Raw genomic sequence first — 26,666 nt, 5'->3', positions numbered from 1 at the left:
TTTCAATAACAAGCCAGGGAAACAACTATAATATTAAGAAATGGAAGAAATAATCAATCATCCATAACTTCTACATATAACTGCTGTAATAATAAGTTCTACAGTATTATAATCTGTATATTTATCATTTAAATAGTGTACAAAATAAAGGTGTTAGTTTAATATATGAGATTATATTTGAACATTTCTTATGTGATTTTCAGATTCTTGAAGCTTAATGTAAATTACATTTTGAAATCAATTTAATGAATATATCTGCTGTCTTATGAAGTTCAGAAATGTTGTAATAAAGTACATTTCAGTAAAGTAGTAAACTGTGTAGGAACAAATATATATTTTGTTCTCCTTCAATGAAACAAAATGTTATTTCTGAGCATGAATACAAATAAGTATTACTTGTTCTAGGAGATAGTGCATAGCTCTGTGCATAGAGACAAAAATCTCTCTATCTACGATGCAACGAAAAGTTTGCGCTGTACTTACTGCAAGATTATCGTATTATTAGAAACATTGTTAGCATAGAAGAAATTTATATTTATGATGGGGTATTTAAAGTTTAAAATTTCTTCTAATACACAAAAAGTTAAGGAACACCAGACTGAACTTTCTTGCTGCAATTTCATAAACCAAATTACATTATGCTACAGTTATAATTAAGAGATTTATTAGCGAAATACGAACAAAATCGTGAAATTTCGACCGAAGAAAACTTTTACTCATAAGGAAACTCATAATTTTGTAATTACACTTGACTCTAGCCATAGGAGCTAAATACGCGGCTCAGATTGGTTGAAGTTATCCGTTTCTCTCCAGGTATCATACATATAGCAGAAATTAAACGCCTGTTGGTGTCGCCCCCGTGACTGAGCGTGCTAGCGAAACGGATTAGCAAGAGTAACGCTTTTGACGTGGGTTCAAACCCTGCCCAATGAAAATGTTTTTAATTTTTATAACACTTTTTTCCATTAAAATAAAATGAAAATAATACTCAAAGAAGTGACTTACTTACGTTACGCGTGCAGTTTTGCTATATGAATCCATAGTAAAACTAGTAGTAGCAGTAGTAGTAGTAGGAACGGGTTAGAAGCCCCGCAGGGCTCGTTTTGTTCCACCTTGGCTCCCATGATATAAATTTAACTTCAGCTGCTTCTTCAATTTTCTTCTATTACTGTAATACACAATACATACATCAGAAGGTTTAGACAATCACAAACTGCAACCAATCAGAAACGTGTATTTAGTTCCTATGCCTAGGACCTAGCGTGAAAAATATCCTAGGAAAACTACTCCTTGTTGATATTTTTCTAAGAAATAATTTACGCAACATTATAGATCACTAATGAAACACTTATTTATGAGTTATGAAGAAAGTGATCTGAGTATGTTTTTAAAAAAACGTCCGGAAAAGAATTCAACTCTGCGAGTCACCTACCCTCTGTTGATTGTTTCATTAGAAATGAATTACCGTGTATAGCGAGGATATAGTGAAATATTTTGACTGAGACATTTATGAGAAAATCACCCGAAAATATCCCCAAGAGTAAACTATCTTTCTTGATTTTTTATGAGAAATGAGTCAAAGCATATTAACAGGATATTAACCGAAATATTTATCTATATATATAAAAGAGAACGTACAAATCCTTTGTTAGCTCATCACGCTAATACGGCTGAACCAATTTCTTTCATTTTTGGGGGGTTATTAAGATTTGGACCCTAGATGGTTTTTATCATATCACTTTAATTTTCAATTACCAGTGTCTTGAGATAATTGACCATTCAAGTGTCCATAACGTACAAATCCTTTGTTAGCTCATCATAGCTAAATCTAACCGTATTTATATGCAACCCACATGACCGTGTCACTCGGCGGGTTAACATAAATGACAGGCGATATAATGTTAACATTTACTCCTATCTTCTATGGTTTTTATCATATCACTTGAAAGCGAAAAAGTAAAAATTATCTAAGTAACAAAGTTTATTGCGTTCCGGGGTGACCCCAGCGAAGCGGGGTGAACGCTGCTAGTTTATGATGTATGAACAAAATCGTCTGGAAAGGTCATTGTAAAATTAAACTATCTTTTACAGTTTCTTTTGGGACAAGTTATGCCATACTGTCGAGTTATTAATGCAATTTTTATTATGAAATGTGAAGAAAATTACGTGAGACGCTTTTGAGAAAATTGCCAGAAAAACCCAAGCCATTGCCATGACCAGACAACATATTTTGGAATTGTTTCAGGAGAAAGGAGTTATACCGCATTATGAGATTACTAATGTTTTAATGGAATGTTTATTTATGAAATTTCGTGAATTATGTTAAGAAAATCACCCGGAAAACGTCATCCCAAGAGTAAAAAACCACATGGTGAATTTTTCAGGAGAAATTAATAATGCTATATTATCAGGCTATTAATGGAATATTTATTTATGAAATATGAACCAAATTGGGTGAATTCTTTTAAGAATATCGTCCGAAAATGTTTCCTACAGTAAATTACCTCTTGTGAAATTCATCAGAAAAAATGTGTTATGTTATATTGTGAGCTTATTAAGAAATATGTATTTATAAAATATGAGTGAAATCGCTAGAGTTACTTTTTGAGAGAATCGCTCAAAAAATTTCACAGTTGACTAAACAACCCTTTTGTATATTTTCAGCACAAATGAGTTATGCCACATTGTCAGATTACTAACAAAATATTTATTTGTAACATATGAACAGAATTGCTTCAGTCATTTTTAAGAACGCCATAGTAAAAGAACACCAATAAGTGTAAACTACCTTTTCTGGGTATTTCCAGGAGAAATTACTTAACGATAATATAGATTTCTTAATAAATTTTGATGTGTGAAATTTAAGCAAAATCGCCGAATCCGTTTTAGAGAAAATCGCAATTTTCAATTTTCAACCTACAGTAAATTACCCTTGACTTTGGATGTAGGAAGAAATGAGTTCTATGTATAGGAAAGTAGTTCTATTATTAGGTATTACTTGAACTACACATACTTGGTGTACAACTATGATGCATTCATGCTACAATAGACAACTATATACTTTTCGGTATTTGTCAGTCAAAACATTAGTGTACATCGAAAATGTTCCTTCCGTGTCACAGGTCGTTAAGGGACAGTATTTCAAAGAAACAATGTTACTTGCCAATAAATCTGTAATTCGTGCATCGTTGTTCCCAGGAATTCTTTATTTGCATTAGACAATAATTTTATGCCAGGTTTTTTCGCGTCTATTGACTGTGCTTTTCGAAAAAATGTTTGTCTGATTGGTCTTGGCGGAGCCTGTTTCGTTATTGAATCAAACAGCTCAAATGCACTACAATGTCCCAATCATCGCTCTTCTTATCTCGTTATGTTCTTTGAAATTGAACTGAAATGAGTATTGATAAACGGAAGTTCCATTTAAAGGTTTTCAGTGTCCACGGCTTCTTGAATATATTTGGTTTCTTCGGGTTCAAACAGCTCAGTATGTGAAATTGAAATACATCTATATCTATCTATATATATATATATATATATATATATATATATATATATATATATATATAGAATGCGCCATGTATTTGTGTATAAAGAATAAATATCCTCAGAGAAGTAAATAAACATTTCTGGCATAAGCATATAGTAAAACCTGACTAGTGAAATTGAACAGGACTCGTAAAAATTTCCCTTAAAGGTTTTAAAGTTAACGGAGATAGATCTATGCAATAAAATAAATAATGGACATAGGGAGAAAAAATAAAATGTTATACATACCCCATAAAATTACAGTATTTAGTTATGCTACAAATTCATACACATAAAACTTACAGTGAACAAGAAAAAAAGAAAAAAAGAAAAAAGCCTACATACATTTTCCAAGGCCAAGGCAAAAAGTAGATGATATGCCCTTTCCAGCGCTTCTCTCTCTACTTTTGGCTCCCTTTGATCTATTATGTATATTACGCTCCTTGTTCCATGTTTCTAGACCAGCTAGAGAAATATTTACCGGTTTGAAAATTACTATATAAATTGCACTTCGTTCAAAAAGTTGCACAATATCTAGGGCCTTATATGGCGCTAGACTATAGATTAAATGTTTAGGGTAACAAGTAAATGAAGACCTTTACAAACAACGTAGTTCATATACCTAATCTCTCACAGAATGTCTAAAATTTTTCTAAACACTGTATTCCAGAACTTGAAAATTTCCGTTAAAAAATATATTTTAACATCCGTTGTTCGCAACACAGGTTCCGACTAATCAAGAAAATTTAACACTTATTGTACCTTTAAATTCATGGGACCGTGAAATATTTCCGTTTATTAAGGGGACTTTTTACTGTATTAAAAGCCTGCATTCAAAACCTTATGTTCTTGTTTAAAAGAAAATAAATCCACTTCAAATTACTTTTTGTATCCAATTATGTGTTAATCCTAGTATATTTTCTGCTAGCGTGGAATTGTCCGTTTAAAACAGTAAGAATTTACAATGTATAATATTGATACTTTAAATCAGGCACGTAGCCAGAATTTCGTGAAGGGGGGGGGGGGTCCGTGACATGAAATAGTGTGGTCATCACAACAGGGGCTCGATCATTCTAAACTATTTTACTGGAACATATATTCGTTCGTTCAGCCAGGATTTCCCAACGGGGGGGGGGGGGGTGGCATGAATTTCTGAATGCAAAGGAGCTCGATCTATCTAAGCTACTTTACTGAGGAGAATAAAATGAGGATATGTTGGTAACAGGGGCGTCATTTAGGGGGGGGCAGGAGGGGCCAATTGCCCCCCCAAGAGTTTGAGGAATACATGTACTTTAACAGATTGCCCACTAATATACTAGTACAAAACGTGAAAGTCTTATGTCGGTGGTGCTCTTGCCCCCCCCCCAAGCGAAGTATGAAATGCCCCTGGTTGGTAAGTATTTTAAAAACAAACTATGAAGAAATCTCGAGTAAAATAATCAAAAAATAACGTGCTGAAAAGATTTTACAATATTTACATCCTTCCTCTCTTCATTCAAATGTAACAATTTTCCTTTCATTATGACCCCAACTATTATAAAAAGTACATATTCACTATTATAAAAAGTACATACTCAATAATGTCTTGTAAAATATTTTACAATATCTGCGTTCCTTTCTCTGTTGAATCAAATGTTAACAGAACTTTCTTTCCATATATTTTTTTTATTATTATTCCTTCAGCTACTGTCTGTTCCAATGACATTAAAGGAGCAGTAGAAAATTTGTTTCTGAAATAATATGTTTGATACTGCAAGGATGCGATGACGAAAATTTTTGATAAAAAATATCCACGTTGTAACACAACGGTACTATACTTTCGGAAGCTTGAAATCTCCCTTGAAATCCCCCTAACTAGTAGCAGAAATTCTGAGAATTCCGCAACTCTTCCAGAAATTCTGAGAATTCCGTAACTTCTCTAGAAATTTCAAATTCCTTGACTCTTCCAAGATATCTCGCTCACCTCGCCACCATGTATTTCAAGTAATACAAATCTCCTCATAAGAAAGAGTAACCAAAAGCTTCCTGATTTTTAAAAATTTTTTACGCGATCCTTCTTTTTCTCATTTCATTTTTTCATCTTCCTTATTTTTTTCATTTTCTGGTCTCGAAGAGAGGGGTCCGGACCCCCCGGACCCCCCCCCTTGGCTACGTGCCTGCTTTAAATGGAATAAACTGATTTGAGCGAGACATGGAGCATGATTAGGAAGAAAGTGAAGTTATGAAAACATAACAGAATACTTAGTAGGAAAGTTACGTTTCGAGAGACTGAGGTGCATATCAACGCAACACAACCTTATATTTAAATAATCTCATAAACTCCTTAAACGAAAACTCGGTAACTTATCTCAAAAAGTAACTGCTGCGACAAGTTTTAGATCTTGTAAAACAAATATTTTAATTAATTGTAGAGAATATTTTCAAAAGGGTTATTCATTTCTTCCCGAAAACTTTTTAAAGGGTTTCTTTGGGATAATCTCTGCCGAGTATGCAAAAAAAAGAGCCACAACTGGGTTGTTTCATACTTGTAGAACTCCTTACCAGACTTGAAACTGTTATGAAAATATAAGAAGTTAAAAAAAATAGGGCGCTGCTGAAGTGTAAGCTTTTCCTGTCGAACAAAATGGAAATGTTCTTCCTGAAAACAAGTACCGGTATATTTAGTTTGAAAATATTACTTGTTTAGCACACACTTTGTAAAATATATTTTCTCCTTGAATTATTAACGTCTCTCAACTTCAATTCATTGTTTCAGAAGGTCCATTAGTTCTAGCGCTACATCTTCAAATTTCAATTTTAACTAGCTCTCAGAATTCTGTCCATTTTTTTTTCCAAACAAAATTTTGTGCCATTTAAATAAACGACATCTTCAAACCTGAAATTTAACTACGTCAGAATTTAGTTCATTTTTGTCCACCCAAGATTTTTTTTGTAAAATTCAAGTAAACGAGGGAGGGCCATTTTAAAATTTGGCCACTTTGATGACCTGTAGTGCAATATCTTCAAATTCGAAATTTAACTAGCTCATAATTTTGTACAATTTTCGTTCATTTTTATCCACCCAAGAAAAAAATTTTGAAAATTCAAATAAACGAGGGAGGGACATTTCAAAATTTGGGCCACTTCGATCATCTGTCGTACGACATCTTCAAATTCGAATTTTAAATAGCTCAGAATTTTGTTGAATATTTGAACATTTTTTACAACTAGGTAAAAATTTCGTACCATTCACATAAACAGGGACGGACTTTTAAAATTTTGGCCACTTCGTTCACCTGTAGTGAGACATTTCAAATTTGAATTTTAACTAGCTTGATGTTACAAAAGTCTACAAAAAACAGTGAAAATTCTAAGCTGGTTAGAATTAGAATTTAAAGATGATACACTACTGGTGAACGAAGTAGCCAAAATTTTGAAATGACTCTCCTTTGTTACTTTGAGCGTTCAAAATTTTTTGTTGGTGGTACAAAAACGTAGAAAACTTGACAAAATCCTGAGCTAATTAAAATTCGAATTTGAAAATGTCACACTACAGATGATCGAAGTAGACAAATTTTGAAATGACCTTCCTCGTTTATTTGGATGGTACAAAATGTTTTGTTTGTGGTACAAGGTTTGGACAAAATGCTAAGCTTGTTAAAATGCGAATTTGTGCATGTCACGCTGATCGATGTGGACAAAATTTCAAATGGCCCTTCTCGTTTATTTCAATTTTACATAATTTTTCTTGGTGGTTCAAAAATGTACTAAAATCTCACAAAATTATGAACTATTTAAAATTCCGATTTTGAACATGTCGCACTACAGGCGATTCAAGTGGTCAAATCTTGAAGTAGGTCACCCTCGTTTATTTGAATGGTACAAATTTTTTTCTTGGGTGAACAAAAATAGACGAACATTGGACAAAATTGTGAGCTAGTTAAATTTCAAATTTAAAGATCTCTCACTACAGGTGATCGAAGTGCCCTAATTTTGAAATGGCCCTCTCTCTTTTAGTTGAATTCTACAATTTTTTTCTTAGGTGGACAAAAATGGACAAAAATTGGACAAATTTCTAAGGTAGTTAAATTTCAGATTTGAAGATGTTGCACTACAGGTCATCAAATTGGCCAAATTTTTAAATGTCCCTCCCTCGTTTATTTGAATTTTCAAAATTTTTTTCTTGGGTGGATAAAAATGAACGAAAATTGTACAAAATTATGAGCTAGTTAAATTTCGAATTTGAAGATATTGCACTACAGGTCATCAAAGTGGCCAAATTTTAAAATGGCCCTCCCTCGTTTACTTGAATTTTACAAAAAAAATCTTGGGTGGACAAAAATGAACTAAATTCTGACGTAGTTAAATTTCAGATTTGAAGATGTCGCACTACAACTAAATGGACCCTGTTTCAGGAGATAATTTCTAGATTTTTCTTTCGGTATTTTTGTTCTGCCACAGGACCACACAATTTCAAATCCACACACACACACAACGGTAGCAACTTTAACTTCCGAGATGGGTAACGTGGAAATTTTGTTGTAGGTGATTTGACACCGTTATTTATATCTTGTATTTTAAAAAAGTGTCAATCGTGCATCATTGCCGAGAGGATGAATCACTCACCCCTTTCTTATTCTCCTTTCACATGACCTTGGAAGATATTCGAAACCGATAGCATTGAACCATTTGAAGGTCTTGAGTCTATTTATATCATAAACTTAGAATTCCATTTATTACGAAAGTTATTGTACATTAAAAATTATCAATTTGGTCGTTTCTTTAAATATGCATTTATATACAATAACGACATAAACATGCACTAACCCCCGAAATATGCAAATACATGCACTATAAAACTCTACTATTTTACCCCAAAACAGCTGAAACGAATTTCTGTTTAAAGAGCATATCAATATCACATTAGGAAAAATACACGCAAATATGCAAAAATCCGAATAATCTACTAAAACGTCATGCTGAAGCAACTCAAATTTTTGGGTAATAATTTTTTTAATAGAAAGGAGAACTCAAACTTAACTATATTTGTAAGTAACATATATATATGTATATAATGAATGATAGTGATCTCTGTATCAATTATTCTCCAAACATACATCTTTACAACACATTTTCAGCACATTAAAACGTAACTTACCTTATGAACAATTAATTAATCAATTGAAAGGGAAACTTAAAATAGACTATATTTCTAAATGCTAATTCGTTTATCTCGAGTTACCCGTTTTGTATCATAATTATATCGATATCATTATATTTATAGGTATAGACTACCATATCCGTATTATCACCGTGTTACAGCCGCTTTACGTTTGAAAAATGAATTAATTAATTTAAAGGAGAAATAAAAATGACTAAATTATTGAGTATCTTATCATATGTATCTCATGTTACACCCTAGAATTAAAATAATCTTGATGGAAATTTAACTTCCGATTTACATCTTTACCATTTTGATTTATCGAAGTGAATCTTACCTAATGAATAATTAAATTACTAATTGTAAGGAAAAGTCAAAACTAACTATATTTATGAGTATCCTATCATATGTTTCAACTTATCCCCGTCGAATCAAAAGAATCTCAATATAACTTCATGGCCTGGCATACACCTTTATATCTGCACTACCATCCTCTTAAAGTGATTTTTATGTTATGAAGAATTAATTAGTTAACTGAAAAGAAAATTTATGATTAACTAAATTTTTGGATATTTTATCATAGGTGTCAACCTACCGTACTCGAATCACAATAATCTCGGTACACTGCTGGTCACAGAAACCTAGAAGTCGAAAAAACTAAGTTCGGGAAAATATCCTACATTCTTTTGTCTCTCAGTTCTGTGTTTACAAGGAAACCTATTATCCCTCCATTCTGCTACAGAGTATCATAACCATCTCGAGACGTTGCCGTCAAGTAAATGTGTAATTGTCATATACGAAAAAGTCATAAGTCATAAAATATGATTGAAAAGACAAATGACATCAGAATCTAGCTTAGTGGGTGACACAGAATTTATGCTTCTACGGGACGTAGATCACCAAAGTAATAACGTACAGAGATGAACAATTTCTAGAGTGAAATCTTGTTTGTGTAGTGATTAGCATAATGGAGTCGGGTTGCTTGCAGAACTTCGTTTTAGCATAGATTCCAATCCTGTTTAAGAAAACTTGTGTTTTAAACATTGTATTTGCATTCTACTGTAAAGTTTATGTATGTAAGAAAATTACAAATGTGACACAACTATGTAATATAGTACATCACATATGTTAACGAAATCAAAGCCGAAACAATTTCGGTACATTCCTGAGCCGAAAGTAACATAGAAAGTGTTAATCTAGTTCTTCAATATTTTACATAAAGAATCATTACGCAAGAATAAAACGGTCATTATATTATTTCTATATTCTCAACCCTTACCACTGAGAATAGTCTGGTAGGCCTGCAGAAAGTACATACTCTGATTCAAATGCGAGAACACATTTATGTTGTAAAGAGTATCCAAATTGGAATAGTTTCTAAAGATATATCACAGATTTAAAGCATCGAAATATTTTTATTATAGACACCAAAAACATCGCAGTAAATTTAAGAATATAATCATCAAAGAATCAGGCAAGGAAGAGAATGTAAAGGGAAAATCACTAATATTCTGTTAGTTATGTTTATTGACTTGCGGCATATTCAAATGGATAATTAGTCTTTATTTTTTCATCTTTACAATCTCACATCCTGTATCTAAATCTAATTCTTTTGTGCCAATAACTTATTTCTGTTCTCCGTTTCCAAGATTATTTAAAAATTCAATATGACTTGTCAACTTTTATTACATAAAGAAATCTTTATATACGTTTTTATGGATAATAGTCCATAAAAGTCAATACATATAGACATATTATAATACAATATATTAAAAGCCCTTTAATAACTTTCTCTTTCTCTGTGTTATATGTAAAATTCGTTCGACCAATTAAAACTGCATAATAAATTTTATTATCAGCTACAGCTTCCGTAAAATCTACAACGTTCTTTATATTTGTTCTTTCATTTAGAGATACATTCGTTCTTCTACTGCGATTAATCACATACATCGTCTGTCTTTAATACATTCGTCAACGTAATAGTACATTATCGTATTTCTACATGTTATTCTTTTAAATGCTGTGTTTTTCGCACATCATAAAACAATCTTTTCCTATACTCTCTATATTTTCTAAATTTTTATTTTCTTTTGGAAACACCTCATTAGATCACTCTTTAGATATATATTTTTTACCTTACAACGATCAAATTTAAAATTATATTTGTTTGATATAGGCTTCTACCAGTTTGAAATGTCACAATTGCAAATTCGGATATATCAAATAGTCACGAGGTAAATTGTGTTGTTACATCAAGCTGAAAGAACACACTTGTTACTACTTGTTGAATGCATTGATACATATTAAATGAATGCACAATTTTTGACTCTTTTAATATATTCAATTTCAATTTACTCACATAATTAGACTCATATTCTATTATTGGCATTCTTACCTTCATACTCTATATTTCTATTTTCCATCACGAAGCGCATCTGCACCTGCTTCTGTCACCGCCCATTTATATAAAATATCGTTAATATTGTTAGCATACGTACACGTAATTCTCTATTTTTCTTTTCCATATAATCTCTTTATAATCACTTAAAAGTCTCGGTACTAATTTTTTCTTAAACTAAGTTGATTATCTGCTTCGAAACCAGTCTGTTTCAGGTATGCTTAGGATTTAGATAATTTTAAAGTTTCAATCTTTGTTGAAGTTATTCCTGGTAGGTCAATCTTATCTATAACAACTTAAATGCTTTCTAATTTTCATTTGCGACTAGGGGAATGGAAAGATATTATCTACAAGTTTTATCATATCATTTGCGCCAAACGTTTATCTACAAATTTTATTATATCATTTGCAGAAACGTTTGTTCAACTTGAGTATTTGTAACTTTAATCTTCATCTAACAATCTGCTCTGTGAAGGTAAATAAATCCATCTCTCACATCAAGCACAAAATCAATATCTTTGTTACATCTTGTTATATCTTGTTACACTCATTCAAATAATTAAATATTCTTCTGTATGCTGTAAAACTTTGCAACTCACAATTTTCAATACTATCCGTTTATTATACAGAATATCTTTGTTTTGGAATGTACTCTTGTTAATCAATCAATTTATCGTACTCACCTATTACTTTTATATTAATTTCATCTTTTGTAACAGGATAATATAAAAGGTAAGGAGATTCACATTCAATACTATGCTTAAACTCTTTATTAATTTTACAGTACATGTTGCTATAACACCTGTCTCTGTGAGTATAACACTCTCTTTTATCCCATCAGCTAAATTGTAATGAACATTGATTATGTCAAAATAGTGCCTTTGATAGTTTATCACCAAAATGTAATTTATTCTTTTCTAAAACCTTTCTATGGTCGAAACCAAGACGAGTTTATGTGTTTCCAATTGTTAGATCTTCACTATTTGTTTTTATTTCCACGATATTTTAAAAGATTTTCTAATAGTGTAGCGCTTACGGATTCAGAACCTCAGTAATTGTTAAAATATTTTACAGTATATTGCCCTTCTGGAACAAAAATTTCTCTATCTCCATACTTAAATTGGTTTCTTTCCTCCTTTAGATTTCGGGTTATGTAAGAGCTATAAAAACGATTAAACCTATGCTTAAATTATAATTACTATTTTCTAAATCATAATTAAGCCTCTTGTTTTTAGTAAGGAAGTATCACCAGTCCATTTAAGTACCCTATTCGTTTATTATATATCAAATGAGTGAGTTTGATTTACCTAAGAAATTTTAAGAGTTAAAGTAATAAGATCAAGAGAAGACATCATACTAAAATTAAAATACAATTCAAAAAGAAACAGAAGCAACTACCATTTCTTAGATACCTTTATTACAGCTTAATCCATCAATTAATCAGTACTATTATACGCATATCTGGTTTTATTAATGTATTTACTAGCGTTACTGTTCAATTATAACAACATCCCTAGCAACAGAAAACGCTGTAATAATCGGTTTATCTTCTATATTAAAAATTCGGAAGAGGAAAGATGAATATAAAAAGGTTGTTTATTATATTATCACATTTGAAGAACAACTAAAATGATTAAACATTAAATTGAGAGAGAAAAAGAATATATTAAAGATATTGTCATTAAAATTAAAAACACTCAAAACATTTTCTCTATAATAACTGAGAAAGCCTAAGAAACAGTTAATTGAAATGCAGAAGAAACGATTAAAGAAAAATCTGTTAAATAGAGAAACAGAGAATTATTACCTGATTATATATCGATGGGTATCTGCACAAAGGTGATATGTCCATTTTTCTTCGAAAGTCAGGTCTTGGCTGATGTGGATAATGCTCGAAGTATTTTTGCAATTGGTGCACATTACATTAAAACAAGAGAACCTCCAGTAAATATTCCATTAATAAAAACAAAGTTTTGCATGAACCTCTGATTTGTGAGATGCATTGAATGTTGTCACCTGCAAAAATTACGGCATGGACATATCACCTTTGTCCGTATACCCATCGATATGATGTCTCATTATAGCTTCACTTGGACGTTGTAAATCTTACTCTTACCTAAGTTCTAATCCTGTTAGGTTGGTTAGCTAATAATTACTTTTATATATATTCCAAAAGCATGAATCAGCCTAAATATCAACAACAGTGATTTAAGGAAGCAGAAAGTTTGATTTGAAGATGAAATTACATTTTTATTCAGTAATAATTGTATTATTCCAATTGATGAATGTAAAGATTATTCTATAGATATGATTGACGATTTTTTGTTAGAAAACCAGAACAATATTAGAGATTATTTTACAAGCGGAAGAATTAAGCATTTATGTTTATATCTTGCACAAGGATACTACAAAGTACAAAAACAATTAATATCATATAATGTTAATTTCTTACGGATATTTCGTCGATATGATATTAAACATGTGTATAATGAGTTCGTAGGAGATTAGTCTTATGATAAACTGAAGGAATTATTCTTTCTTGCGTCTTAGAGTAATTGATACAACGAAAAATAAGTAATAAAAAGTAAAGGATTAAATCTAAGAATTTTATAAACATTTAACAGGTCCTTTCAAATTTAGTGGGTTTGTATAGATATTTAGTAAGAAGCATACCCCACATCAACATCAAACGTTAAACATTAACGTTTAGTATCAACATTAACTTCAAACCTTAACGGCCAACATTAAAGTCAAACATACAAACACAAACGTTAAAGTCTAACATCAACATTAATCATGTAATATCAACTTTGAAAGAATTTATTTGTAATTACCAGTAATAGACACTATGCATGTTTTACGAAATGAGATTACAGAAGTAACAAAACAAACCAAAAATTTAATAAAACAACTTATAGTTAAAGAGATGCAACTCACATTTGAGATTCATATTAGAATTTGTGGTCCGAGAACCAAGCTAGAAGAATGATTAGAAAGAGGGGATACAGGTATAAATCCATTAGATGAAGCTTGTGAGGAACTTGGTATAAATACAGAGATAATAAAGACACTGCTTCTAAACATTTCAGACAAAGAATTAGAAAATAATACATGGAAAAGAGTTTTTTTTAATTAAAAATGAATCATTAATTACTGAAAATTATCAGCTTGAGGGACATGATTTGGGATGAAGGGAAAAGATAATTTAGATATGGTTTTAAAATCTGAATGAGGCTCGAGAATATGTTCTTTATAATAAATATAGAATGTGGTCGATTAAAGGAACTACGTTTTCTATTCCCCATAACGAGTTATTTACTTTACAAAATAATCATGCATCAACAAAGGAGGAACTCAATAATAAAAACAAGAAAATCAAACAAGTTAAAGAAATGAATCAACTTTAAACACACTCCAAAATAAAATGGTTTAAAATATCTCCTAAAGAACATCTTGGCGGTTTTATTTACCGATCCCAGCTATTATTGCATCAGTAAGTGCTTTGGGTTGTTTGCCAGGAACAGTAGGTGTAGCGAAAGCTGCAATTGATGCGAAAAAGAATAAACAAGAAATGGAATAACAACAAAGACACAACTTAGCAATAGAAGCAAAGCCCGGTGGAAAAATTAGAGGTTGAAAATACAAAAAAACAAACTAAAACCATTAACGAACTTCGACTAGACAGGTTGGTAAAGAATGAAGATAAATCATTTTAGAGGTGTGCTTATGATGAATTACCTAGAAAAGCCAAAAATAGTGTGGAGTTGCAAATTTAGTTAAATCAGAAATATTGGAATGCGTTGGATATCTTGTTCGAAAGATAAAGATGTTAGGTGTGTTTTTTATTTTTATGGAGGTATTCCAACAAAAGCGTTTATACAATAAATTGGAATCAGAAACCTATTTTATAATGATAATCGTATAAAAGACTTTCATTAAAAGATATTCGTAATCTTTTGTGAACGATTTAGAAATTATTAAGTGAACGTTGTCCTTATAATGAGGTCATATATTTAATAAAATGAATAAAATATGTCTTCAATTGCTTTTCATTGATAATTACCATAAAAGTTTTCCGTAAGCATAAGAGATGATAATAATGAGATTAAAAGACATTAGAAAAATGCTGATGTAAAGATCCCAAATATGATAGGTATTTTATATACGTTAGAGATATAGATTTAAAGGATGAAAACAACCTAAGTAAATTTGAGTAATAATACTCGATATATTCCATGGTCAGTTTATAAAGATGTGCATCATAAATTACTTTCAAAGATGACATTAGCAGACTTGATAAAATAATATGATATTAGGTACCACTCTGACTATATGGATGAAAGAATAAGAGCTTCTGACATAAGAACACCATGGTGAGATTCACTGGCGCAAATCCCGGTGGGATGAGGGGGACATGTCCCCTCCAATCTTGGACCTGGAGGGGACTGTCCCCCCAATAATCTGACTTAAAAAGTGCTTTTTGGGATAAGTGTGATGATTTGTGACCGACTGCCACAAAGGAATGTGAGATGAAATTGATTTATCTTGACTTTTCATTTTTTAAAAAAAGAATCGTATTCTGTAGTATTTCAAACTGAATTTCGTGCTGTAGTGCGTTTAGTAGTTTCATCAATATCTATGAATTCCACTTCCGCTACTTGGGCACAAATTGTAATAAATGCCACAGGAGGACATGCCCCTCTCCTTATGCTGGAAAGTTGTCTCAGCTGTAGGTACGGGCACAAATTCCGGGGAAAATGGGAGACATGCCCCCCAACATTGGAACTGGAGGCTCTCCCAATACTCCGATTTGAAAAGTGCTTTTTGCAGATAAGTGTGATGATTTGTGTCCGACTGCCACAAAGGAAAGTGAGATGAGATTTGTTTCTCTTGACTCTTCCATTTTTAATGAAAATGAAGGGGTGCGACTGTGCGTGACGTAACCTGATATGAAATCTTATCTCCTCCTCTTTCCTAGGCCCTAGCACACGAAGAGTATATAGACTACCCAATGTCAGTAGAACCCATTTTTTCAGTAAATGCGTATTTCATCTATTTGTAGTATCAGCCTAGGCATCTACTCATGCTTCGTAAGCTAACTCACTCTATAGCCTATGAACTCCCGTGTAGTCCCGACGAACTTCCATGTATTTAGTTTTCTCTGCATTTACTTCTAAGCCCTTGTCCCTGCAAGCATTTAATAAGACCTCTGCATTTCTTTCTATTGTTCTCCTATCATCCCCTATTAAATGTACATCATCAGCGTAAGCATAACCTGGTGAACACCGTTCAGCTCTAAGCTCTGGTTACTATCTTCTATTTTCCTTATAGCGTATTCCAGGATAAAGTTGAATAATAATGGCGACAATGCATCTCCTTGTTTCGGGCCATTCTCGATGTGAAAGCTCGTGGACAAAAATTTTCCTCTCCGGACTTTACTTTGGGATTCATTTAAACATGCCTTAATTGATCTAATTAGCTTTTCCGGTATTTCAAAGAGTCGCAAACCTTTCTAAAATCAATAAATAGTTGATGTACCGGGCTGCTGTATTCCCACTTCTTTTCGAGTATTTAGCTAATGGTAAATATTTGGTCGATAGTTGATCGATTTTGTCTAAATCCACACTGATAATCTCTAATAATTTCACCTGCATATCGGGTCAATCTTGCTTATAGAATGTTTGAAAGGATTTTATAGGATGTTGACAGAAGAGAGATGACTCGATAATTATTAGTCAGTTTTGTCGTCTCTCTTGTGGATTGGAACAATGATTGATTCTTTCCACTCTTGTGGCAGTTCTTCCTTGTTGTAGATAAGGAGAATGAGTTTGTGTACCTTGTTCCACAATTTTTCCCCTCCAGCTAAAATTAACTCAGCCGGAATTTCGTCTGCACCCGAAGATTTGTGTTTCTTTAATTTCTTTATAGCGGTTTCTACTTGTATTCTGTTGGGTTCTGAAATATATGGTTCTGCGGTGTGTATCTCCTTTTCTCCACGCACATCAATTTTTGGCTGTGTGTTAAGCAAATCGTCAAAGAAATCTTTCCATCTATTTAAAATGCTATCTGTATCAGTGAGAACTGTTCCATCAGCTTCCTTTAATGTAAATAAGCACGAGGTTGATAGCCTTTCTTAAATTCGTTGATCCCTTTATATATGTCCCGAATGTTTTTATTTTTACTATTATCTTCAAGTTCCTAAATTTTAGCTTTCAAAAAATCATGTTTCTTTGTTCTAAGAGTTTTGGAAGTTTACCGCCTGATGTCTACGAAATTTTGTGTAGCTATTTCATTCGGATTTTGTAGCCAACGTAATTTTGCCTGTTTTCTCTTCTCTGCTAGTTCGAACCATGGTTTGTTCCTACGTATTTCCGCTTATCCCAATTTTTCTTCTGAGAGAGGATGCTTCGTAAGCAAAGAAAAGAATTCAATTGCTGGAATATTTTTCTCCATAATCTTAAGGTTACATCTGTTAAGTAAAGAATATATGATATGCGTTAGATTTCTATAATGATTCCTGTAATATTATTGAGATTATCATCATTTAGCTCAAAGAGTATTGTTGCGTCATAACATAATTGATATTCTTTCTTCATAGTTTTGGGGAGGTCATTATTTATATTATAATATTATTATAAAGCAATTTTAACGTTGATCTTTGTGGATGCCTATTAGAAAAATACCAATTATAAAAATGCATGTATTCAGATTTCAGAATGTGTTCATGGCAGTGATTTATAATACTGATATGTACTAATACTTCATCTACATCGCCTAATATATAATATACTCTACAACAGTTGATCAGATTCATCTACCGTAATATGACTTTCATCTCCCTTCTCTAGAATAAGTCTCAAATCTACCCACCTCCCAATGTTGAAGACAACCAATGGTGTATTTAGGATTTTTTGAGGGGCTATGCCCAACACAAGGAAGGAAGTGGGCAATTGCCCACCTGAGTTTGAGAATTAAATATATTTTAATTTATGCATAAATTGAAGTTATAATGGCAAGAATTGCAGACCGATAAATCCTATATGATATGATACAAAAATTTAGGAGTGAATCTAACCCTTTATTCTATTCATACAAGAAAAAGGAAGCATCCTCTTGCCCTTCCTAGTATCTCGGGTAAATTATTACCCCGTTTTGATTTTCTTTAATTCAAACATTTCCTTCTTTTAAAAATAACTAAAAGATATACTGTAATTTTTCCTTTGTTATAATAACTAAAGTCCTGTCATGTTGATATCCGCGCAAGTTGGTGTGGAACACCAGTTTCGCTTATCAACTCCTCTTAGTCTTTGTGTTACTGATGACGGCCGACTTGAATCACACCTGACAACGGTCGATGAAGTATGATAGGCGAAATGAAAGAAAGTATCGTGAAGAAAAAGAAACAGGAAAGTAGAAAGGACGAAAGAAAGAACAAAAGGACGCAGTTCTTACATGGAATTAAATTTTATAAATACAGTATTATTTCTGAACAAAGAGCATAAGAAAATGGAAAGTCAATGACATTCTTAGAAATGCTAAGAAGGATTATTGTTGTACATGGAACGCGCAAAACTAACAAAATTATTCCGGGGGGAGCTTGAGCCCGACAGCCTCCTAAATACGCCACTGATGACAATTCTGCTCCCCTGATCCTTCCCAACATTGTTTTTCTACTTCATAAATATTTTGAACATTGCTTATATATATATATATATATATATATATATATATATATATATATATATATATATATATATGGGAACAGTCTTACACGTCCCCCTCAATGTTGAAGACAGATTTGCGCCGATGGTGAGATTGTTCATAATGTATTAAGCGTTTTAGAAGAACATAAATATTTAAAGTACTATGATCATATTTATTTAATACACCACCGTATTAGAAATCAAAAACTAATAAGTTTACGACATATGGAGCCAATTCTGTATATGAGCTTTAGAGATTGTTCTTCTGATTTTGTGAAGTTTAGTTTGGCAAACGGTAAATATGAAGTATGATTAGTATTTGTTATTAAGGAAACATAGTGTATATATATATATATATATATATATATATATATATATATATATATATATTCATATTGATATTTAAAAATGAAAGAAGAATGATACTGTGTATCTAACGTTTGAGAAGTTAGGTTGAATATTACCATTTACTAAATAACAAATATGAATCTTTGGTAATGTTATAGATAGGAAACGTGATGTTGCAAAGATTAACATTAGGGAGGAGCAATTAAAGCTATTTAACAATTTAGGCAATGTTGTGAAGAAAGAAGAATTTAACATATGTAAGGAAAAAACTGATTCTAGATTTTTATTATATGACTCGTTTTGCCTTTATTTGAAACTAGATATAATCTACTGAATACAACTAATGTGTTAATTTCAAAAACAGTAGAATTGTTAATGCAGCTAACAGTATTGACCAACAGGATGTAGAAACTTTAGAACAGCTTGAATCAATAAATAGTAATGTTAATAAACAATTAGAAAGTGATAGAAAAAAGTTCATGATGTATGAAAATTATTACAAGACTCATATACCAAAAAGACCATATTGATACTGAGATGCTTGTTACAAATAAGACTTTCAATTGATGAAGAAAATTATTTTTAAATTAATTATTCAGGAAGAAACCATAAACTTGTTATGTCGATTGAGAAGCAAAAATTATGAGATCCAATCTTCAGAATATTTCATATATCGAACTGGCACAAATTTCTCTATAATGTAAAATAATGCAAATGAAAGTACGACTTAATAAATATTACCTAGATATTTTTTAAACAGTACTCTACTGGAAAATATTCCCTTATGACATTAAAAACGTGGATGTAGTTATGCTTCCAGCAGATGAAAATTCAGCTATGGAAGAAGGACAATCACTCCCTTTGTTATTATGTATATAGAAACTTTCATTATGTATGTATGTTGTTGTTGTTAATATATATGCATATGTTGTGTATTATGTATATAGAAAGAAAACTTTCATGATAAATTAAATTAAAAATTATTGTTTGGCATATAATAAAATATGGATGTATCTGGTAACGCGCCGTCTTTAGATAATATTATTGTACAATTGCTACGAGAAAAGATATCAAAATAATGAAAGAAATAATTAATTAATTTATACGAAAAGGACTATAAACTTACCATGTCATTTATTGAGTGAAAGTATTGAAAACCAATCTCAGAAGCTGCATATTTAATGTATATGTTGGCAGTAGATTTCTTTATAACAGTAAGGTAATGCAGATGGAATGAAGTCTCAATAAATCCTATAGATATATATTTTTTTAAACAATTTTTCTATAGAAAGATTTCCTTTAAACTTTAACACAAATGTTATATTGATATATCAACCAGATAAAAATGCTAAAATGAAAGGAAGTTATTATTTTTTGTTAGGTGTATAGAAAGAGAAAATGTAGATCAATTTAGTAAGAAAGATCTAGATACCTCAAGTAAACATAGAAATTTGTTTGATGTAATATTAGATAATGAGAATAATTAACTTTTATATTTTTTATTAGCTAAATAGTAATGATGATGTATTGTGTTAAGTGTAAAGAGCATACTAATACAAAGGAAGATATCAATAGAATATAGCAAACAAAGAATGGAAGATATCTAAAGAGGTGTATATAATGTATGTGCTATTAATAAAACACAACTTTTAAAAAGAAAGATTGATCCGAGGAAGGTAAACATTATAGAGAAGATATTGAAGCAATTCAGAAACCAGGAACAAAACCTTTGTAAGATTAAATATTGTAAAAAGAGGAATGGACGATTTATGGCAAGTAGATCTTGTGGAAATAGATAGTAGTAAAATGAGAGGTATATCAAAATTCCTGAAATGTATTAAGTATGTGCTAACAGTAGCGACTTTTCTAATTTTGCTTTCGGTGTTTCGGTTAAGGATAAGACTAGTGTAAATGTTTCGAAAGTGTTTAAAGAAATATTGAAAGAAAAAACGAAAACCGTCTAATTTACAAACTTATCAAGGAAAAGAATTTTATAACAAAGATTTTCAAGATTTGATGAAGAAATGTAATTAATCATTACTCAACATATAATGTTACAAAAGCTTTTCTTGTGGGGAGGTTTTATAGAATGCTTGAACAAAATATGTTGAAAAATTCACAGCGCAAGGAAATTATAAATGGGTAGAGATATTGGAAGAAATGGTTTTTGAGTACAATAATAAAGTACATAGTACGATTTGTATACAGACTGTAAAAGCTAATAAGAAAATGAGCAAATGATATTGGAAATAGCATATAAGAAATAGCATAACATGTTAAAGCTAAATATAAAATTGGTGATTAAGTTCGTATAACTAACTCTGAAGGTTTGTTTTAGAAGGTATATTCACCAAATTGGTCAACAGAAGAATTTTGTATTAGAAGTCGGCGGTGACAAGTCGAAAGGAGTGGGTGACGAGTGGGTCGTCTGCTGTGGAACTTCATGCGTGCCAGTGAACGCTGTATATTTTCGTGCGAAATGGGTGCTGTGCATCCATCATTGTATTGGTTACGTAATTCCCGAACAGTGATGGTTCATTTGGCTGTCGCTATCTGTTTGACGCGACACTCGCCCCACGTTTGGAACTTTCGTACGCCCCTACTGTTTCGTCTCTTGCAGACTGTTACACCATTTTCTTCCAACTCCTTGTATACCTTCACTACATAGGAACGGGCTCATCCGACAAGTATCGCTATCTGGGTTATTAACGAACCTTTTGCTCGGGTATCCACAATCATGTCCTACTGGAATGCGGATAAATCCTGCCTAGTTCCACTATAACAGTGTGGTGTCTGCGAACGCGTAGCCTGGAGTATGTTTTTTCTCTGCAATACTACTATTCGGGATGGTCATATAATCAGCTCGTCTGCTGGCCACACTTTCTTGTGTGGGTGGTCACAATTCAGTGAACACTCAGTGTCTTTTTGATTCATTGTATTCCAAAAATTATTCCACTTTTCCATTTTCGCTTTAAATATTGATATTGATATATTTCAATCTTAATTATTGTAAAGCCTGTTCTAATAGAAGTTATACTTCTGCTGTAGCTGAATGATAAATAAATAAATACATTAATTTAAAATATACATTAGATAAAATAAGTATTGTTGATCTACAGTAGTTTGAAGTATATCCTAAAACTTTCAATTTCTAGGAATTTTAAGACTGTATTTCGCTCTGATATTTACACAAATTCGATCTTAACATTCTCCTTGAAACGTCGTTGTCACTTTCAAACAAATAGATTACAACTAGATAAGTATTGTGACAACCTCAATAGAAAGTTTATTTTAAATTATACTATATAATTTATCATAGATTATTCTTTAAATCTAAATATTAAACTATAACTTAAAACACCACACTTACCTTCAGTGTTACAAACGGAGGCCGATATAGTAACATCAATAAATTTTCACAAAATTTTGATTTCTCTACTACAGTAATAGTAGAACATAGGCAGACAGGACAAAACGTATTTTAATATGGTATCATCAAGTACTATGATTATAATATGACGTACTTCGAAGAAATGGAAATAAATTTACAAGAGATTGGAAATTTTCCTTTCATCAGAAAGTTTTGTTTCGAAAAATTTCTGAGGTAAGTATCACGTTAAATCACGAAGGTTGTTTTTAATAGACATAGTAATTATAATACCGTTTACAACAATTTAGTATTTCAAATCGATGTAATGATATGGTAAACATTTGCAAAGTTGGTAACACTGTCTAAAATTGTGTAATTGCAAAAATGCTTTGCAGCTACAACTTCGAAAACTAATGTAGTAATACTATATATAGAACTAAACGGAAACAACATAATTACAGAAGTGTCCCTCAAATACAGAATTTTAAACAGTACAGCGATTTTTATTCAAATTTTTGTTTTATTTTCGGGAGAGGTATTGAGAACTGCTGTTTCCCTGATCTTTCTTACAGTACTCCATAATTTATTCTCCTGTTACGTTGTCTTTTTAGGCCAAAGGACGTAACACTTGAAAGTTAGATTTAAGATTCTAAGTAAAGGTAAGAATCAGAACATACTTACTCACTTGAATTGATTCTACACTTGTCATGTCCGAAAGTGCACTGATCAGCCCATCTTTGAGACAGTTCTTCTAACTCCTTATCCCATGTCTGTGAATATAATAATGAAATTGTAAGCTAATTGTATGTATAAAGGTTATGATGCCTCTGTTACCCACATTAATATAAACACACATATTAACGTTTGAGGAAGATAACGTTACGTTATGGAAACTGTTACGAACTATTTTCATTTTTAATAAAGAAGTTCATACTCTGATCAGAAAAGTATTAATTATTTAAATAAAAGTGATATTTGCTTCGGACACTCTTGAGCGTGTGAAACACTCTGATGCGTATTTAAGATGTACTTTGAATTTAAAGTGTGAATTATTGCTACGTGCTCCAAGAAATCATTTATGTTTCATTCTCCCTTATCTACCAACAGGGTTGCAGTCAAAAGTGAATGACGGAATACGCCGTAAACTCTCTGTTCAATCTTAGTCATTTGAGTTTATCTTCTGCTTCAAGGTGTACAATAGGACAATATAAAGATGGATCTCGGAAAGAGGGAGTTGAAAATGGAAATTGCATCCAATTGTTTAAGGACAGAAGTCAATACAAAGCTTTGAGAACACAATATTGAACCTCTGGCTTCCATAGGCTATAGAGATAGTTAGTTACTCCTTAGCTACTTACTTGTTTAAAAACGAAATTACTTTCCTGGCTACTCTGAAAAACGAACAAGAAAGAAATACCTCCGGAGTTGTTGCCAATGAAGTCAAGAGTGGTAAACGCGTGCCTTTATACACTTCAATATGATATGACACTTGTTTCTGTGATGACGAACGCAATATATTCAGCGAAAATAATACATGTTTAAGAAAGCTTGTAAATAATAATTTAGTTGCAATTCCTATAAATCCACCTTGTTTTGCTGCTGTTTCACATGAGGTTAATGAGGCAAGTGACAAATCGGACATAGATCGTGATTATAACTGTACTAAAGGGGGAGTGGATACAGTCGATAATTTGTGTGCATCCCACTTTACACCCAGGATTACAAAGCGAAGTGCCATGGCAGGGTGTTTTCTTCGCTTTCTCGACCTCGCCAGGATAAAAGCTCAGGTATTTTTTTACAGTAACCACCCAGACAAAGTAGTTGGAAGGAGATGCGTTCTGCACAATTTGTCATTCCAACTTATGAGATAGTACCTTCGCGACCGTGCCATAATGAAACATCTTCCTAGGAATGTTACCTTATTTTTGAGAAAATGTAGGAACAACCCTGCTTCCAATCATAAAAGGGAATGAACACACCCCTAAAATGGACTATGTTAAAATAGGGGGTTGAACAACTCTGCTATGTGTGTTCGTAATCTTATGTATTCATTGTCTTAAAATAGTAAAAAATGCTGATAAAAGGGAATGAATACACCCCCTGCTATGTGTTCGTAGTCTTATGTAATTTCTGCTATATTAAAATAGGTGTTGGAAAATATGCTTATAAAAGGGAATGAATATTATGTATTATTTGCTCTGCTATGTGTTCTGTGCTATGTTAAATAGTGGTTATTAGCTCTGCTATGTTCATAGAGGTTGAAAAAGTGATCATAAAAGAGAACGAGTTCACACCTGCTAGTCTTATGTATTATCTGCTCTGCTATGTGTTCGTAGTCTCTGCTATGGGATGGAAAAAGTGATCTTAAAAGAGAATGAGTCCACCCCTAAAATATGCTCATAAAAGGGAATGAATACACCCCCTAAAAAGTGTTCATAAAAGGGAACAAATACATCCCTAAAATGGAGGTCGTAAAAGACCGTGGGTGGACGGTTCAAGATGCTCGATTTCTCGTATCCTCCCTGTGTCTTCCGGCATAGTGTGTCAGGCGGCACTGGGAAATTCATTGTCTGCTTCAGGCGGGACTGAGAAAGTGGGTAGAGGGTCAGTGGCGCAGAAGCCTGGTTTTTCTACTACTTGTCTATAATGTTATTAACAACCCTGTACCATAACGAACGAGCATAAGTTGATATAAAATTGAAGGAAACGTTCCTACAAATCTGTTTCCAATTTGCATTTAGTAATGTGAAGGTTATGCGATGACAGTGGCTGTTTTGTTGTTGTAAAAGCAGAGTATAAATAAGTTTCACACTTTGAGGAAGATATTTGGCGCCATTGGCAGACAAATAAAAGTAAGTACATATGACGTCGGTACAATAGCAAAATTCGGGAGGAATGAAAGGCAAAGACAGTGGTAATGTTTATCATTAGTAGCGACATGAGATGAAGTAATGTAGTGGTGAGATGAAATCCGATGCCTTGGAATGTTTTGAAATCCTCTGTGGTAAAATAAAGCTTTCATTTTACTTTCAACATGTATCAAGTTCAGTCCTCCTTCATGCAATATATATTAGGGTTATGTCTTATTTGGAACCTTATGTTCCTTTGTCACAAATCGATGAACATTTGTTCAAAACTAACGAAAATGGCATTAATTCGATTTTGTTGTTGAAAAAGGTCACCCCAAACCAAAAAACGATTTCCCAATATACGCGTATATTGTGGCAATGGTGATTTGGTGTTCTGCCCTAAGGCAGGACCTTGACCCGAAGATCCCTGGGCAAGATGAACCGATGGTGGTTTCTCATTGCCTTCTGTGGGATGATGACGCCCTAAGGACAGGACCTACAGTTTAACGTGGAGTCGGAACCACTGTGCTCCCACCGGGAATCGAACCCGGGAACACGCGCACCAGATGTGAGCGTGCTAACCATTTCGCCACGAGGGAGCATTTTGTATATGTAGTTTAAAGTTATTTTGTATTTGTATTGTATTGTTTATTCTATATATTATTCATTCTGCATTATTTATTGTATTGTATAGGGATTGTTTATTGTTATTGCATAACATAAACCATTTAAATAAATTGAAAATTACAATCTTACATATCAATTCTACAAGTATGGACAGCATATTTATAGCATAATGAACAATTATTATGTTTTGTTGTTGTAGATATAAACTTAAGTTTATCCTTCATTTTACAGACGTCACTAAGATCTTGAGACACTTGATAGCTCGTTCTGGACATTGATTTGTTCTGGGAATTCTTAGTCTCGATGACTCTTGATTCCAAAACTTTTTCACACAGTTTAATGCTTTTTTATGAACTCGCAAGCTGCTGCATAACTTCTGATAATCACCCACACTGTAGATTTGGTCAGTAAACCAATGGTCTGCTCATTTGTAAAAGATGAATCTACAAATTTCGAGCAGAGAGTCTCTTCTCTCTGCTAGAAAAATAAATGTCATTACAGCTAGTATTGCTCGATTATTCCATCTTGCATTACTCAATTTCGGTATTTTCTGAAACTTCACTTTAGGATATCTTCCAGTTGCTTCAAAATACCGGAAAACTCGAGTTAAACAAAACAGAAATTTCATGTCATCACACCATTCAGCTGTTTCTGTTATTTATTCTTCAACAGTATCAAAATTAATCTTAAGCTGACCGTAGTTCTT

Source organism: Thermobia domestica, chromosome 5 (genome assembly GCF_964235325.1).
Source record: "Thermobia domestica chromosome 5, izTheDome1.hap1.1, whole genome shotgun sequence".
NCBI lineage: Eukaryota > Metazoa > Arthropoda > Insecta > Zygentoma > Lepismatidae > Thermobia > Thermobia domestica.
The sequence above is the reverse complement of the archived record's forward strand: the minus strand, read 5'-3'. Positions refer to the sequence as shown.